The sequence below is a fragment of the Salmo trutta genome, chromosome 16 (assembly GCF_901001165.1).
Source record: "Salmo trutta chromosome 16, fSalTru1.1, whole genome shotgun sequence".
Taxonomy (NCBI): Eukaryota; Metazoa; Chordata; class Actinopteri; order Salmoniformes; family Salmonidae; genus Salmo; species Salmo trutta.
Genome location: NC_042972.1, coordinates 43,237,551 through 43,245,742, shown reverse-complemented (window position 1 = coordinate 43,245,742; position 8,192 = coordinate 43,237,551). Strand labels below are relative to the sequence as shown.

At 41.7% G+C, this 8,192-nt stretch overlaps 1 protein-coding gene across 2 annotated transcripts in view; it reads right to left on the bottom strand.

The window, feature by feature from the left end:
* Nucleotides 1–1,786: 1,786 nt before the first annotated feature.
* LOC115150778 (chemokine-like protein TAFA-1) overlaps nt 1,787–8,192 on the bottom strand; it is a 256,384-nt gene continuing 249,978 nt past the window's right edge. For both annotated transcript variants that reach the window (XM_029694447.1, XM_029694450.1), the window contains exon 6: nt 1,787–3,128. The gene's annotated coding sequence lies outside the window, so the exon portion shown is untranslated. The remainder of the gene's footprint in view (nt 3,129–8,192) is intronic.

Genomic DNA, 8,192 nt, shown 5'->3' with positions numbered 1-8,192 from the left:
AGCTTCAGTTTGAAGTGATTGTGTTAGCTGTGTTGTTAGCTCCTCTGAACAACAGTGTCCTAACGAGAGAGCACATGTTCTATGCCAGGCGAAATTGTGCCTCATTAGCTCATTGTTATGGATTTATCCAAATAAATGTCACTTGAAAACAGCTTAAACGAATGCTGCTACTGTTGTTATTCTGTCTGCACTGTTTGATGTGACTAGAAGTTAGCCGTAGTTGACTAGCTAGCAAGCAAGGGATAAGAACGTTGCCAGCCAGTATGGCAATGGAACATTTAGAATGGAACGACTGGGTCGCGTCCATAGATACAGAACAAAAAGACTGAACGACTGGGTCGCGTCTCTGACAACCGACTTCATATCGGGCCTAACAACACCCGTGCCAATATATCCTCCAAACACCGGCTTCTTGGGCATTATCACTTAAGTGTTCCATCAGTGTAGTGTTCCATCATTATTAGTGTTCCATCAGTATTAGTGTTCCATCAGTGCAGTGTTCCATCAGTATTAGTGTTCCATCAGTGTAGTGTTCCATCAGTATTAGTGTTCCATCAGTATTAGTGTTCCATCAGTGTAGTGTTCCATCAGTATTAGTGTTCCATCAGTGTAGTGTTCCATCAGTGTAGTGCTCCATCAGCTGTCATGCTGTCGGCTGTAGAACAGCGGTACAGGTTGATGCGGACATGGTTGCTTCTCAGAGGGAGGCTGGGGGGCGTGATTGACGTGTCGCCTGTGACATTGTAATAATAATGTGGAGAGGGAGAGAACCGAGGTCTGTTATCTATGCAGGTTGCGTTCAGCTCTACTCCGCCTTAAATGGAGCAGGACCTCCCTCCACAGCATGACTCCATCATCTCTGCACAGGAGTGGAGTGCATAAAAGAGAACAAAGAACAAACATATCTCTACTTCTCTTCCAGCACTTATCCAAGAGCACCCTTTAAACACAATCCACTTTAGAACCTGCATAAACAAGGAGAGAAAAACCCTATGATGTGTGCATCTTCATGCATTTAAGGATAATCTTCACAGTATGTCACAGCACCATATCTTCCCTTCAGAAACTTTAGATTCTCCCGCTCCTCTACCTCTCACTGCAATATACACACTCAGTCATGTTGTTCTGTACAGACACAATGACACCACAGGAAGCTCTGAATCCTATTAGATATGAAACAAACAAAGAGAGGAATGGGAACGGCTCATTGAGGAAGAGAAAACACACATTCCATCTCTCTCTCTCTGCATATCTTCCTGTGTGATTTTGGCAAGACCGCTGGGAGATTGATGTGTCTGTCAGTTTGATACCTTCTGTGACTGTGCAGTGAGGAACCAAACGGCACAAAAAAGCAGAATTTCGAAATGACTAATATACAAAAGTGTCTGTAGGGAGATAAGACAACTCTGCATCAAGAGATATAGCTGGGCATGATATTGGAAATCTTTATTCTAATTGCATAAATTCATTGAATATGTTATTTTGATAAATTCTCTTTGGCACCAAGGGAGTTGTGTAAATGAACAATCACACACTAATTTGTGTGTGTGTGTGCGTGTGTGCGTGCGTGTGTTTTTGAGCACATCTGTGTGTATGCATATTTCCGCCAGTTATTTTAATACTTGTTAAAAGCGTTGTTGACTGAGTGTCGACTCAGACAAATGGTATAATACTTATCTGTTCACAATATAGATGGCACTTAGAGGAAATTATGAATGTACGCACCACAAGAAAAAGCACCCACATTAAAACAGTAAACGTTTAGTAAACGGAGACAGGAAACTCATTATAGAAAACCCCTTTAATTCTGATAAGACTGTATGTATATTTAGTGAAGGTACTGCATGTCTGTTCAATATGTCCAATACTTTCTCAATGTGTGTCAGTGTGGAATCTACGCACAACAAGCAAAGTCAAGTCCACAACCATTCTCAATAGCAGACACAGGACATAAAATAACTCTCAGATACTGGACCCAGTTGCACTGTTGTTATCTATAATTTATAACAAAAAAAGAGGACTTGGGTCACTGTTGATGCTTGTTTCTTTTGTGAGGCAGTTCTGTACAGTAGTTTAATAATCTTTACAGAAGCTACAGGGATGCCTGTTTTCCAAGCACATCACTGAAAGGTGAAGGAGACCAATATTTTCTCATTATGGTCCTGCAAAGTCTATTCCAGAGATTCTCAATGAAATCAAACACTGCAAACAGTCCTATACACAGAGAGGATATTCAACCACTACCTTTGACTAGGAATTCACTGTACTTCATAATCAGGTATAGAACTGAACAATTCCATGGAAGGATCTCCTTGCAGGATATGTTTACTGTATAAGAGAGCCCTCAAACTGCCTTTTTTATCCTGTATTTACAGTATATATACACACAAGTATATTATGCACAAAGAAAAAGCTCCAATGAATTACATAGAGCGTGCCAATAAAGAACAGTTCTGAATGACATGTCAATCATGGACAGTGACTATGGGCCCCTGGGTTGACCCCTGTGACCTCTGAGTGTCTGTTTAATCAGCGTTGTGTTGTTGTTGTTCCTGGGGGCATTGGGTTGCGTAGGCAGAGTCGACAGCAGTCAGGGTCACTGCCCAAGCTCCGCACAGTCACAAGAACGCTGGCATGCTGAGATGTCGCTTCTAAGATGGACGCTGATGACAAGGATTATTGAAAAAGGTTCAATCGATCCCCACATAATGTCCCTCCAATGTGCCACTGATCCTGTAGGATCCCTTGCTCAGTGGCACTGAGGCTCAGTGAGGATAATACAGTTTACCTTTGGGGAGGCGTTAGTGTCTTCAAATAACGTTTTTACAACCTCTAAATAACCCCTGCTAAGCTGTTTTAGTTTCGAAAGGGAGAAAAAAAAAGCATGAAAGGAATTGTCCGTGGTTGTTGTGGAGGAGAGTCCCGACGTGAGGCTCATTGATCAAAAAGGGATTAGTCTGGTCTAAAATCCTTGGCACCACCCGAGCGAAGCTGTTTTATCTAGGAGGATATCCTTTTTTTTGCAGTCACAGGTAATCCAGTTGATGTAATAGTTTTAGTCCGTTCGGAGGGAGGGGATCCTGGCTGGGAGCCTGCAAGGGAGCTCTTTGTTAGGTCCTGGGGTGAATCTGAAACACACAGGGAAGAGGAGAAGAGAAACACACACACACTTAGACAGAACAAAGGCATACAAGTGCGTGAGGATTACACCCCGAGGAATTTCTCCATTCCACATGTCAAAACAAGAGGTCTTTTGAACTGAGAGGCTCATCTCTCTCACCTCCCTTCTGCTGTTATTGCTAAAAACAGACAGCTTTTGTGAGAGTGAGCAACATCGAAACTGAGTTACGTTCTCAGCCATGAGATATCAGAGAGTCAGTGCAAAAACCTTGGTGTGCTTCCATGCTGTGTTTGTCTGCTCTGGGTAATATCACTGTGGCATATTTTCTGCTTTATTACTTCACACTTCTTTACACATGATCAACATCATGGAAAAGCCTGTGCTTCCTCAAACAGAACCAGCCAATCATCTCTCAGTATTTCAGCCTGTCTATCTGAGCGCGCTGAAGTGACTTTGGTTCTGCTAAAAGGGACGTATGCCTGACTGTCTCCCTGTGGTTTAAATTCAACAACTCTTATTTAGTGTCAGTCGTGAATCTGGCTGGATTTCAGTGGCACATTGTGCAGCCCTCAGGCAGCTATAGAAGGCTTTTCAGAGGGCTGAATGAGGTGCTCAGTATGTTCATGATGAACCAGACTGCTCAATCTTTACCTGCTGCATCCCCTTTGTCTCGTCTTGGTTACACACACAATGTTGACAGTGTGTCTCAATATATCATTTAAAAGTTAACATCTCCTCAGAAATGTGATATTATGTTGGATATTTACTCAAATGCTCATTTACCGAAATCAGCAACATTCACAGCAATCAATCTAAAACGTTGACTCGCTGATAAATCCTGTCTAAGAATCAGAAATGAGGACCGAGAATAGGGGACACACCCTGCACAACGTGGAGCTAATAAAAAGAAATAAACCCGGTGGCTCTGGTCTCGCCCTCACACTGCTCACAATGACATTTCCATCCACCGGTCTCTGCTGGTGGTGGCAGCCAGGTGTGTGTGTGTGATTGAGACAGGGACAGGACCCTGGGGGACCCCTCGGGGCCCTGGGCACAGCTCATACTAAGAGGTCTGTGTGGTAATTTGGAGATTGTGGGGGTGGATGGTGGAATGATGTGGAGGCTTATAGCCTTTCTCTCTGACAGGTCAGAATGTTCATGCAGTTTGTTAGTGGCCCTGTGTGCACCACCTCTGTCAACCCAACTCTCCTGTCCAAAGTCCTATGTTAGCATCATTTTGTATGGTTCACAATCATGGTATAACATTGTGATGACATTCAACATTTTCAAGATAAGTGCCACCTTTTTTCAAAGCTGGAGTGATATAGTTTTAGACAACATTCACAACCATAAACACCATATAGGAACGTCTGACTTAGTGTAGCATGACGACTCGATCATTCCCATTTTCTCTTTACCAGGCCACAGCCTTACAGTAGCAGGTACCACGTGTACTCTCTCCCTTCTCTTCTCTCTATGCAGAACTAGCCCCTTTGGTCAGAGAGCTAATCCTTAGGGCTTAGCTGTCCAGCATTTGCATCTGTTTCATCTCTATCAACCAATGAATTGCCAAAATGTCACAGTGTGTTTCAGCAGAAAGTGACCTCTAATGTAACAAGCACAGTTGTCATTACGCCTGCTTCTCCCACAGAGAGACAGACTGAATCCCATAGAGGTTTGTTACATTATATGCACATGCTGTCATTTCAGCTGTCCTCCGTTCTGTCTCCTTCTCTGGAAAGGAACAGAGCAGCAGCAGGTAGGGATGGATTGGAAAAGGATTCACAAACTTTTTTGTTGTTGTTGGAAACGAAGCCCTCTGCATTCTAATTTACAGGCCACATTAAAATGCAATTTGCATAGACATCAATAAGTAAAAAGAGCCAAGGACAATTGCCTTAGCGAAATCATGTAGACATTCTCTTTCCTTCTGTTTCTCGTTAAGTGCTGAACACATCCATTCCATTTGTTGAGGAACTTCTTTGAAAAGCAACGAAACCCCCTCAAGGAACAGAAAACTCCAGACAACAACAACATACATCAAGATCCATTTAATGTGACACTGACAATGGGTATAGAGCAAAAGAGTAGAAGCAAGCAGATCCACTTTACATGAACCTTCCATCATAACGCCTACATAACACTGTTATGAGAATGACATGACAGATGACATAAACAGTGAAGGCAGTTGATGTCAGCTGATGACAAATCCCTTTATGACACCGCAGGCTCGGCCCTAAACTATGTCTCTCTGTCAGCTGGGGCTGCATGGCAAATGGAGCAGCAAAACACAAATGACAATGCTTTAAGGACCAGTACGCTCTTCCCCCCTCTGAGGGCCAAAATGTATCTCTCTCTCTACAGCAGCGGTCACAGACATTTTCTGAATCAAAATGCAAGCCGAGATCTAACGCTCAGAAAAAAAATAACATGACTTTAAAAAAAGTATGCCTATGCAACATTAACCAATTAAAAACAGTTCTGCAGCAATGAGGTTTGTGCAGCAGGCTGTAGGCCCAATACATTATCACTGCATATTGGCTAAGCTTGAATTGCCCTGCCAATGTTGTTCTTCTAAGACAACTTTGAAATGATATATTTCAACATTTAAGGTGTATGACCACACTGGTAATAGATCATTTGTTGTATTACTTGTGACAAACAGCTGAGTGAGCGTAATCATTCACTTTTTTTTACTGGACTGATGGCCTGCATCTGATAGTCAGTTTGAGGGGAGGGGGGGAGCAGCGGTGAGGCTGCCTCTTACCCGATTCACCATCCCTCCTCTCTCCTTCCGCTGAGAAAAGGGGACACAGTCTTCCAGCTGCAGTATTTCTGCCTCGCACCAATTTATGTTGTTGAAAAATTCCTCGATATTAAAAAAGACGCCTCAAGTAACAACAACGCAAGCTTATCGAAACACTTTGCTATACTCATTCATTGCAGCTGCAGTGCTGGTTATAGTGTGAGTGGAATTTGGGAGAACGTGCATTTTATGAACTATTAAAGTGTTGAACAAAGTGTTGACAGTACTGAATAACAACTTAAACATGAACTTACTCATAAACACAGCAGCTCTTTGCTGTATTCGTTGAGTCTCTACTCATGGTTTTAAAACTTTTGAAATCTCACATTATCAACTTTGCTGTGCGTTCGATCCTTCCTATTACAGTGTGCAGACACTGCAGACACGGTGTTACGTGCTATCTGATTGGTCAGTGGTAGGCCTATAGGTGCACTTGATTTGCTATCTGGGACTGCTGGGTAGGTGGAGTTCTACCTTCAGACACATGCAACGGTTCAAAATGGGAACACTGCCTTCCCGGTGCTAGGGCTGCTGAATCAAGTGCACTTAATATCAACAGCATGAAAAAAAGAAGAAAAAAACAGGAACACAAGGCTTTATTGTTGTTGTTTTTTTACGGAAATGTTTGATGTATTAGGTTTTGTTGTGGAATTTGTTAGATATTGGGTTTTGTTGTGTAATTGTTAGATATTACCTCTTACAGTGAGGGAAAAAAGTATTTGATCCCCTGCTGATTTTGTACGTTTGCCCACTGACAAAGAAATGATCAGTCTATAATTTTAATGGTAGGTTTATTTGAACAGTGAGAGACAGAATAACAACAACAAAAATCCAGAAAAACGCATGTCAAAAATGTTATAAATTGATTTGCATTTTAATGAGGGAAATAAGTATTTGACCCCTCTGCAAAACATGACTTAGTACTTGTCTACTACTTTGTCTACTGTTAAGACAGTTAAAGCAGTAATCAGCAGTTGAAACAATTAGAAAGTGCAGGGATGGGGCTGGATAAATGTAACCACTCTCAAATTCATAGACAGAGGTATGTACGCAATGACTGACCATCCATGTATATGTTTACATTTACTTTGTTTAAAAACATTGGAGTAAAACAAGATCAAATTTTGGGTTCTGATGGGGTACGACAATTGAACTAAGCTCATAAGCTCAGTATTTCTACTTTGCACACTCACCTACTGCAAATCTACAATTCCAGTGTTTTTTAATTGCTATATTGTATTTACATCACCACCATGGCCTTTTTATTGCCTTTTACCTCCCTTATCTCACCTCATTTGCTCACATTGTATATAGACTTGTTTTTGTACTGTATGTTTGTTTTACTCCATGTGTAACTCTGTGTTGTTGTATGTGTTGAACTGCTTTGCTTTATCTTGGCCAGGTCGCAGTTGTAAATGAGAACTTGTTCTCAACTAGCCTACCTGGTTAAACAAAGGTAAAATTCATAATAAATAAATAAGGCATTTAGAAGTTGCAGTATATTCTTCAACAATCAATGGGTACATATCATTAATTTAGAAGTCCAGAATGTATGTAGCAACTGTAGACTACCCCTTTAAGCTTACATCAGCTGTCATGTCATTATTATGAAAGCAAAATGCAGATGGATGGTTAATGTAAACTGTTACCAAAAAGATATACACTACCGTTTGTGAGTTCGATTACAGGCTCCAAATGGCCAGAAACAAAGAACTTTCTTCTGAAACTTGTCAGTCTATTCTTGTTCTGAGAAATTAAGGCTTCATTAAATAGTACCCGCAAAACACCAGTCTCAACATCAACAGTGATGAGGCGACTCCGGAATGAGTTCCTCTGTCCAGTGTCTGTGTTCTTTTGCCCATCTTAATCTTTTCTTTTTATTGGCCAGTCTGTGATATGGCTTTTTCTTTGCAACTCTGCCTAGAAGGCCAGCATCCCGGAGTCGCCTCTTCACTGTTGACGTTGAGACTGGTGTTTTGAGGGGTAATATTTAATGAATCTGCCAGTTGAGGACTTGTGAGGTGTCTGTTTCTCAAACTAGACACTCTAATGTGCTTGCCCTCTTGCTCAGTTTTGCACCGGGGCCTCCCACTCCTCTTTCTATTCTGGTTAGAGACAGTTTGCGCTGTTCTGTGAAGGGAGTAGTACACAGCGTTGTACGAGATCTTCAGTTTCTTGGCAATTTCTTGCATGGAATAGCCTTCATTTCTCAGAACAAGCCTGTAATCAAACCCACAAATGTTGAAGCTCCAGATACTCAACTAG